The sequence below is a fragment of the Phascolarctos cinereus genome, unplaced genomic scaffold, assembly GCF_003287225.1.
Source record: "Phascolarctos cinereus isolate Bilbo 61053 unplaced genomic scaffold, phaCin_HiC Scaffold_8;HRSCAF=390, whole genome shotgun sequence".
Taxonomy (NCBI): domain Eukaryota; kingdom Metazoa; phylum Chordata; class Mammalia; order Diprotodontia; family Phascolarctidae; genus Phascolarctos; species Phascolarctos cinereus.
The window spans coordinates 46,740,403-46,750,135 of NW_027556291.1; the positions used below are offsets into that span (position 1 = coordinate 46,740,403).

The window sequence follows — 9,733 nt, forward strand, 5'->3', positions numbered from 1 at the left end:
CAAGGTCATCTGCCTAGTAAGTGTCAGGGTTAGGATCCAAACACAGATTATTGGTGCTCTTTCCACTCTGTTCCCATTGCAGGCAATCCCCAGGTCAGGCACTTTGGGAACATTAGCAGCAGCTTCTAACCTGATACCTACTTTACTATAGTATTTAGAGCTAGACAACATATAGTTCAATTCATACATGTGAGAAATAAGACCCCCAAATGGCAAATAGATAGCATTTGTACAGTCTACAGAACATTTTACATGTCTCATTTGCTCCTCAAAACAACCCTAGAAGGTTGGCGCTATTATTATCTCCATTTTACAAATGAGGAAACTGAGGCAAACAGCAGTAAAGTGACTTGCCTAGGATCACATAGCTAGTAAGTGTCTGAGGCTGGATTTGGACCCAGGTCTTATATAGCAAACCACTATCTACTTTACCTTGACCCTGATCACACAGGTAGAAAGTAGCAGAGCTTAGATTTGAACTCAGGTCTCCTGCCTCTTGCCGGGCTGCTTATCTTCTCCAATCCTTCTTGTATCTGAGCAGGGGCCTAACTGTGGGGCTGGCTTCTCAGTCAGGGATGGAACAGAACAAAGCTCATTGGCCCCACTAAGGGATGGAGCCCATACCCTTGACCTCATTAGCAGGCTAGCCAGAGCATCTGAGCTAAGGGTCCAGGAGATACATAGGCTGCTTCTGCCAGCAGCTTCACTGAGAAAAAAAAAACCCCAACCTGGAGGATCCCAATAAACAGGATACCAACGAATAGCTTTACAAATCAGGTAAGACTGAAGCTAGAATCTTGTAGGGGCTTGGGATGATTTGAAGAAATGGTCTAGCCTGGACCAAGGCCAGCTAACCTCATATGTGCGTGGCCCAGATAGTCAGGAAGCAGGGGGCCTGTGGAAAGGAGGAGAGCCCAGAGACACAGAAGGACGTGAGTGGGCAGCTAATTAGCGGGGATGTGGCAGGGGTTTGAAGGAAACCACTTGGGGGCTGGCGATGCCAGCCAGGGGAGAGGGGCCCTGTGTGCTGCGACTCTGCCCTCCCTCCCTGAGGGAAACACGATCAGCTAAGCAGCACCAGGAACAGGGTACAGAGGACCAGAGGTCCTGGGTTTGAATCCTGGCTCTGTCACTTCCAAGCTGTGCAATGGCCTTGGGCCCATCTCTGGGCCTTGGAGCTCCCTCTCTGCTTACGCATGTGGTCTGCATTTGCCTGAGACCTCTGGTCCAGCCGTGTGCACAAAGCCTTGACAATCACTTTCTTGGTGGTGTTTTGTTTAATTGCATGGAGTTCTCTGTGGTTTCGCTCTTTTGTTTGGGGCTCCTGCTTCATTTGCTTGGACTCTGGCTTTTGTTCCTAGGCCTCAACATTTATAGCTGTTCAAACAAAATTTTAGCAGAAAAAACCTTAAAAAAAACCAACCAAACAAACCAAAAACCCAATGAGAGAGATGGAATGCATGATGTGCCCAGACCCCTTCTAAACCCTGAGTCCTGTGATCTGATAACAGCCAGCTTCACACAGAGCCAACCTTCCGAGCCTCCAGAGGGGTGATACCGATTTGGGCTCGGTTAGGGCAGGACTGGCAACCTACTGACCACACGGATAGAAAAGTTTTGGCTGGGCCAGTTTTCTTCTTTAGTGGCTTCCCTGCTTTCCTCCCTCCTGGGTCAACCTGCCCAGGCCTGCCATCTGTCTTGGCTCTCATTCCCCTGCTCCAACTTTCTCCTCTCCCCTGAAAGGAAAGCTCCCAGCTCACGTCCTGTCCAGGGCCTCAGTGGCCAGCTCTACCTGGGCTCAGGGCCAGCCAGAAGTTAGGTGTGCTAGCAGCAGGGTGGGGGGGGGAGGGGAGCTAGCAAGCTCCTGTAACTAAGTCAGTGCTGGTTTTCCCCTCAAAGATCACATGCTCATTTACAAGAGGGACACGGAGCTCTTCAGTGTGTGGAACAAACAAAAGGGGACCTGCCTCAGCTGGTTGGGTAACCCTGAGCTACAGGGGCACACAAGGGCAGCCACAAGATGGAGGACCCAGGCAGCCATGTTCTGAATGTGTTCTAGAGGCCTGCCAACAGACAGGGGTTTCTGATCCAACCCGGGGCCCAGGGAGCTCCCTCCTCTGAGAAGTTGTGAATAGGGAAGGCAGCCTGGCAATTGGATTCACATCCCAGCTCTGCCATTTATTATCAGTGTGACCTTAGGCAAGTCACTTCTATTTTCTGGGTCCCAGGAGCTTCCTCTATAAAATGGAGATAATACCTGTGCTCCCTCCCTGAACTGGTGGTTGGAGGGCCCAAATGAGAACTAGCAGATGAAATGTGAACCCAATCGAATATTGTACCTAAGGGGGCAAAGTAGTTCAGCAGAAAGATTTGGTGCCAAATGTCTTGTGTTCAAATCCTGACTTTGTCACTTTGTCATTATGTGTGTAACCCTGGACAAGACCCTCTCCTTTCCTGGGCCTGGAAAGTGAGAGGGCTAGGCTAGGTGATGCTTCCAGCTCTAAACCTATGGTCATATATTTCTTCTTCTTCTTCTTCACAATAAGAAGTTTGATATGAAAACATTGGGCCTTAGTCCTTCTCCAGTCCAGAAGCCCTGGGATAGCTGAGCCTTTTACCCTGCTAGCCCACCCACCAGCTCTATGTCTATGAACCCTGTGAACCCCATCCTGGCTCCCAAAGAGCCAGCTCCACACTGGGGACCCTTTGGGGCATTCTTATTTGCAAAGAATGGCATGTTATCTGCTCAGGCCACCGTCTGAGACTATCCACCACCACCCAGGCCCCACAGTCTCCCATAGGTGCAACCCCTCTGGGGTTGCCTCAGATGTTCCCTGATTGATTCAGAATCTGTCAATCAGAGATAATCATCACAGGCTTGGCCTCAGAGGGGTGCCTCTTCCTTACTCTTCCACAGTCTTCTGGGCAGTTCCTCTCCCTACAATGCCTAGGTAGGAGGCCCTACCAGAGGGGCTCCAACTAGCCAGCCAGCCTAGGGATAGATAGCTTACCTCAGCTTCCCTTTGACCATCCTTTCTATTCTCTCCCATGGGGTGGTAACCTGAAACACAAAGAAAGCTCATTCAAATCTCTGCTCTGTCCAAAGCCTGATTTCTTTCAGGCTTAGGGGTCCATTTCTCTTTGGGCCCAGGCTCTGGCTTGTCAAATTTCCAGGACCTCAGAAGTCATTTAGATCCACTTCCTAATTTGACAGGGATGGAAACTGAGGCCAAGAGAAGGGAAGTAACCAGACCCAGGTCACACGGGTAAGAAGTGGCAAAACCTAATGGGATTTGAAATCACCTGGGTCTAAATTCTGGCTCTGCTACTTGCTATCTGGTCAAGTCATTCAACTCCACTGAGGCTTCGTTTCCTCCTCTGTGAAAGAAGGGGGTTGGACTTGGCCGCTAAGAATCCTTACAGCTCTAAAATCTTCCCATCAGAGAAGAAGAATAGGGTTGATCACAAAGAGGCCATTTTGCTATTCTCCACCTGTGTGCCTTGGATAGAAGGTGGGAGATTAGGGGCTAGCCTCAAGGCAATTGGGTGTCATAGTCCCACGATCATAGGGTTAGAGTTGGGAAGAACTTTGGGGATCATTGAATCCAACCCCCTCCTTTTACCAGGGAAATGAAGTGACTTGCCTTGGGTCACAGCTAGTATCTGAAGCAGGATTTGAAACCCAAATCTTCCTGACTCACTGCTGTGACGTGTCGTCATAGTAGTCAGTGAGGGAGCACCCTGGAATACCTCAGAACGTTCTAGGGGTTGAAATTGGTCTTGGGCATGCTACGAGAGTCCCCGTCTACCCTGCCACCATGAGTAGAGGAATAAAATGACCCTGCGTATGTTTTTTGAGGGTCCCAGTGAGAGAGCATTTGATGGCCAAGAGAGAAGCTGTTGGGGAGCCCCTTATGCAGTCACATGATGGGGACAGACAGGCTGATTTGAGGTGCCATCCAGCTCTCACACTGTAATTCATTCTGTGCAAGCTGCTTATTGTTTGGATGGTACCCCCCCCATTACTTAATAGGTCCCAGCCCCACAAAGGATGCATGCCACTCTCACACAATAGACAGTGTCTGGGCCAAAAAAGGACAAAATCCCACTCCAGGGGCGTTCTGGGCTGTGTGCAACCCAGGAGCATGACTAAGGAAGAGATCTGGGTGGTAGCAATAGCCAAGGCTGATGGTGGGGGCCCAGCCCTGTATCACTGGGTGTTACCAGCTCCTTGATGTCTGAATGATTCCACATGCTCCATCCTGTTCCAGCCCAGAGATCTCCCAGTTACTAAGGGCTTCCTGGGGGGCTGGAGCAGGGGTGGGGGGGGAGGTTTTGAGAGAAGAGATGGTTTCAGTCCTTGCCTTGGGATGGCATTCTTTGTATCTTATCTCAGAAGCAGGGAAGGCAGCTCATGTGTTCCTCGTCAGAGTGAGGACCCCAGGCAGGATCCTCATAAGAGCTATAGCTAGCAGTTCTGGTGGTGAGGGACAAAGCACAGAAAACAGCCACAAGACAGTGGATACGAGCAGGAAGGAGAAGACCCTGGGATACAAGGGCTTGGGAGAGGTTAGGGGTGGAGCAGGCTGGAAGAAGCAGGGATGCAGAGAACCCGGGGCACACTGGGAAACTGTTGCCAATTAGGGAGATGGCAATTAGGGGTGGAAAGGCAGGGCAGGGGCTCAAAGTCCTATGAGCTAAAGAAATGGGGAGCCATTGAAGATCTTCAGTCAGGTATGATTAACTGAATACCCACAGAGAACAGGGTCAGATTGAAGATGGAGCCTTGGAGGATCTTTACATCTGTTTGGCAAGCCAGAAAGTGAGCTGATGGGAGACCTTCAAAGGAAACACAAGGAGAAAAGAGTCAGCCTGGCTCAATTCGGTCCATCACCATCCTGATCAGCTCAGCTCAACTCAGCCTACCACTACCCAGAGTGGCCCAGCCCAAATGAACCCATTAGGGCCCAACCCAGCTCTGCCCCGACCACCACAGCCTAGCTTAGCCCCGTCTAGCTCTGCGTTCCAAAATATCAGAACCAAGGTGTCCAACTAAGCAACAAACCCTTGGGAAAGCTGTTCAGAGCCAGCCCCTCATTGGTTCATCCATGTCATGTGATCCCAGGTTCTGTTCTAGAATCTTCACTGTGGAAAATTCTAGGCGTGCAGTAGCTCACTGCACAGGAATACACATGAGTTCCACAGAGCTAGGAAGGCCCCAGGGGCCTAGTAAATTAAGGCAGCCAAGGTGGACTTGGCGTCAGGAGAGACCTGAGTTCAGCTCTGGCTTTGGTACTAATCTTTATCTCAGTTTTCTGCAATTTCAAATGCAGATAATAATAGTACCCACCTCACAAGAACACATGAGATCATGCATGTAAAACACTTTATAACCAGAAAATACTAGATAGATTATAGCTACTATTATTAATATAGCACACCAGTCCTGGGAGACACCTTAGGATGTAGAACAGAAGATGTCAGGGTTGGAGGGACCTTAAGCCAGGGTTCTTAACCTGGGGTCTGTGAACTTTGTAAATAAAAATATCTTGATAACTGTGTCTCAATAAAATTGGTTTTCTTTGTAATCCTATGTACAACCCTTTAGCCATTTACAAACCTGATTCGGAGAAGATGGCCATAGGCATCACCAGACTGATTACTCAAAAGTCCAGGACACCCAAGTTTAAGAATTTCTGCATTAGAGTGTAGAATGTCAGAGCCGAAAGGGATCTTAGAACAGGGGATGTAGAATGCCCAAGATAGACCCCAGAGATTGTAGGATCACACAACGAAAGCCGAAAGGGACCTCAGAAACTATCTAGCTCAACCCTCTCATTTTACAGATGAAGAAACTGAGGCTTGGGGAGGGGAAGAGACTTTCCCACAGTCACTCATGTAGTCAGTGACCCTGTCAGGGTTCCAGCTGACGTCCTGGGACTCCAAATTCAGCAAAGTCATCTCATGCAACCTCCTCATTTTACAGAAGAGGAAACTGAGGGCTGGGGAGAAGAGACTTACCCAAGGTCCAACCAAAGCTGGCAACTGATCGGACACTTGCCGATGGCTTGGAATTCCAGTCTTCCCGAGGATACCAGTCTGCTTGATGTGGAAGCTTCACCTTCAAAGAATGAAGGAGTCGTTTGGATAGCAACAGAACTCCCGAGCTTTCTGGGACAGTCTCCGTTGGCTGTTTCTTCCCATTCCTAGAGGACTCCAGGCTAGACAAGTTCAGCTAGCCGCTGGAATCTGCTTTTCTCTCCTCCAGCAGCCTGTGGCTGAGGCCTCCCCCAATAGCCAAATTGCAGGCAAGGGTGTGTCTGCACAGACCTCAGGCAGACTGACTGTGTCTTTTCTTCCCTGTGTCTGGCAGGGGCTTCCAGCTATTTCCAATTGCAAAAGTTGGCCAGGGGGAGAAGGAGGAGAAGGAGGAGAAGGAGGAGGAGGAGAAGGAGGAGCAATGGATGGGAAGAGATTTTTGGAGCTCAGCTCAGGCAAAACTCATAATGCTCCCCAGAGCCTCACCCCAGCAAAAATACCTCTCCCCCCTCTTCCCTCAATCCTCCCTTTGTGGGCCCCCTCCTCCTCCCAATGCAGACACAGGTTAGAGGATCATGGGATATCTGTGGTAGAAGAAACCTTGAAGTTTATCTAGCCCAACCCCCTTGGTTTAGGGATAAGGAAACTGAGGTACAGAGAAGGAGGCTGTGTTTTGCAGGGGAAGGGAATGATGATTCTGTAGTTGAGGACTCAGGTTCAAACTCTATCTCTGTTGCTTATGACCTGTATGGCCTTGGACAAGTCATTTCCCCTTTGTGGGCCTCGGTTTCCTCCACTGTAAAATGAAGAAGTTGGACTTGATGGTCTCTGAGTTTCCTTTCAGCTCTAGAACTAGGATTCTATGATTCCAAGTCATGTTCCTACTCTGGGCCTCAGTTTCCTCATCTGTAAAATGAGGAGATTGGGCTAGATGGTCTCTGAGGGCCCTTCCAGCTCTAGGTCTAGGATCTCATGATTGAAGGAAGTGACTCATCTAAGGTCACACATAAGGTCATAGCTCTAGAGCTGGAGGGGACCCTGGAGACCATCTTGTCCAACCACCTCATTTTACAGGTGAGGAAACTAGGGTCCAAAGAAGGGAAGAGACTTGCGCAAAGTCACATTGCCAGTAAGTGACAGAGCTGGGATGGGAACCTAGGTCTCCTGACTCCCAATCTGGTGATCTTTCCATGGTAGCACTTCTCTCCATTTCCAATTGCCACCTCCCCACTTCAGGTCTTTCTATTCAATTTGCTTTCCATTCATTCACCAACCATTTCTATTTTGGGGTACAAGGCCTTCACAGATGGAAAGGACCCCACAGACCATCGAGTCCAATTGGTACCTCATGGGGATCTCCTCTACAATGCTTTCTTCTAAGTCGCCATCCAGGGCCCACTGGAAGGCCTCAGGTGAGCAATGTGGTCACTCATTCCATCTCACTGTTATCAACTTTTTACTTCATGGAGCCAGACTCTGCCTCCATGACACTCTCATCTCCTGCTCCAAACCCTGCCACCCTCCCCCAGCCTAGTGGAACAAATCTAATCTCTCTTTTGCACGTGTATTCCAAACGCTTTAAGACTGCTGTCACGTCCCCTCCAAGGTCTCTCCAGGCTCCACATGCCCAGGTCCTTTAAGTGATCCTCATCTGATATGATCATAAGGCCCTTCACCATCTTGGCTGCCCTTCTGTGGACATCCTCTAGTTAACCTATGGCTTCCCTAAAATGTGGTGCCCAAATCTGAACACATTCCTTTAGATGAGGCCTGAGAAAGGTAGACAGGGGTGCTATCTCTCACCTTACTGAATTCTGTACGTTACAAATCTCTTAATGAAGCCCAAGATTACATCAGCTTTTTTTTTTAACTTGTCACACTTATCACACTATGAAATTCTTAGATCCTTTTCAGGAGAACTGCTTTCTGAGTCTAGCCACCTTCATGGCAATGTGGGGCTTTGGGGGGCCACTGTTGAAAGGATTTAGCCCTTTAATATGACTTGGTACTCTGAGTGGCCCTTCAGCCATTTCCCCTGCCCTGTGACAGCCACAGTGGAGAAGGTATTGCATGTATGAAAAGGACATCTTCTAGCTAGTTTTCTCTGGGCTATGGTTTCTCAGGTAGCTTTCCAGATGGGACTCCAGGGAGGGGATGGTCAGGGGATTTCTCCACTTCAGCGTCATGGTGCCCACATGGCAATCGGTTGCTGGAGGCTGCAACAAGGCAAACTTGCATGGGGGCCCTGGTCACCTCTACTACTTCTCTCCTTATTCATTCTTGATCTTAGGGGAGCAGACATCCCATAGTGGACATGTCCAGGACTCACTATAACTTTGTGAATTCTGAAAGTTCTGAAGGTTCTAGGAGGCCTACAAATGCTAGCTGTGGTGCTCCTGGAGAGGCAATGGCTGATTATAGGGGAAATATTTGGGCTGGCAGAAAGAGGATTAGCTCAGCTTGACTGGGCCCACAGGGGCAGAAATTCTGTCCCACTCCCTGTTCTAAACTCAGCCATTGCTGTTTGTACTGGTTTGTGGACTGGGTTCAGTCCCGGGGAAGCCTGACATCTAATTAGCAGAATTAGACTCATTCACACATTCATTGGCTTGCTAACAAAGCCCCACTCCAGAGTTCCAAGAATGAAGCTAATAATAGTAACAGTTATGGCTCAAAAGTCTAAAGTTTCCCTAAAGTGGGGGAGGTAAAAGAGGTACCCAATTCACAATGTAAATCAGGTATGGTATAGGTAGTTTATTCCTATACAGAAAGAAATGCTAAATACATATAGAAACACAGAGAGCATTAACAGAATGATTTAAACAAGATTTATCACTCAATATAAAACTCAAATGGATTTATAACTTCATCATTTTGGAAGCTGAACAGTGTAGATTGAAATCCATTTACACTTCCCATCTAGCATGACTGTGATGTGTTTCCTTGCAAAAGTTCATCACAGTTACAATCTTCTGGGAGCCTAGTAGTTAAATTCTCCTCAGGATATAAATCAATTTGAAAGGCTGCTAATTAGCCATTTCCTATTTCACCTTGGATTGCCACTGTCTAATTCCTGGTAAAAATCTGCCTATAGAACAACCAAGCTAGAGTAATGGGGAACTGGTCAACAAAAGCCCCATCTTTATGAGCATGGATATCATGCTTTGCCTAATTCAATCACACGTGTGGACTTTTTGGAGCATGCACAGGGAGTCTATGACTGTTTCCTGTCCTCTTACTGTGTAGGAAAGAGGAACTTGGAATGGATACAAAAGGCACTAACTGACCAAGCTGGCCTTTTTCTATAAACCTCTCAGATGGGAGAGAGATCGCGTGGGGTCTATACTCCCTCCTCCCCGACCCAGGCCCACACAAAAATAGATGGTACCTCTCTTGCCTCTTTGAGTTTGTTTTTTCTTGGTTTTAGGTGAAGGAGTTTTGGAGATAGCTTGAGCTTTGAAAAGCCAGAAGAGTGAGGCACTAGAACCTTGGGAATTGGGATCCAAGGTAGAGTTGTGCCTGCAGCCAGATCAGGTACAGCCACCAGCCCAGCAGTAGACTGATGCCTACATGCAGTGTTCTGCAGCAAGGAAGGGCAGTAAGAGTGATTTGTTTAGAGGCTATGCTGCACTTGGAATTGAACTTAGTGGGGCATATGCTTTGTTAGCAACTGTTCTAAGTTTGAATCCACTCT

General features: G+C 48.4%; 1 protein-coding gene across 3 annotated transcripts in view; it reads right to left on the bottom strand.

Annotated features, from left to right (window-relative positions):
• The window catches only part of XPNPEP2 (X-prolyl aminopeptidase 2), a 67,316-nt gene extending 60,990 nt beyond the window's left edge, over nt 1-6,326 (bottom strand). The window contains exons 1-3 of one of the 3 annotated variants that reach the window (XM_078147876.1): nt 6,022-6,326; nt 4,757-4,839; nt 3,012-3,061 (exon numbers count right to left, since the gene is read on the bottom strand). The gene's annotated coding sequence lies outside the window, so the exon portion shown is untranslated. The remainder of the gene's footprint in view (nt 1-3,011; nt 3,062-4,756; nt 4,840-6,021) is intronic. The other 2 variants (XM_078147873.1, XM_078147874.1) reach the window with 2 other exon arrangements.
• Between the last annotated feature and the right edge of the window lie 3,407 nt (nt 6,327-9,733).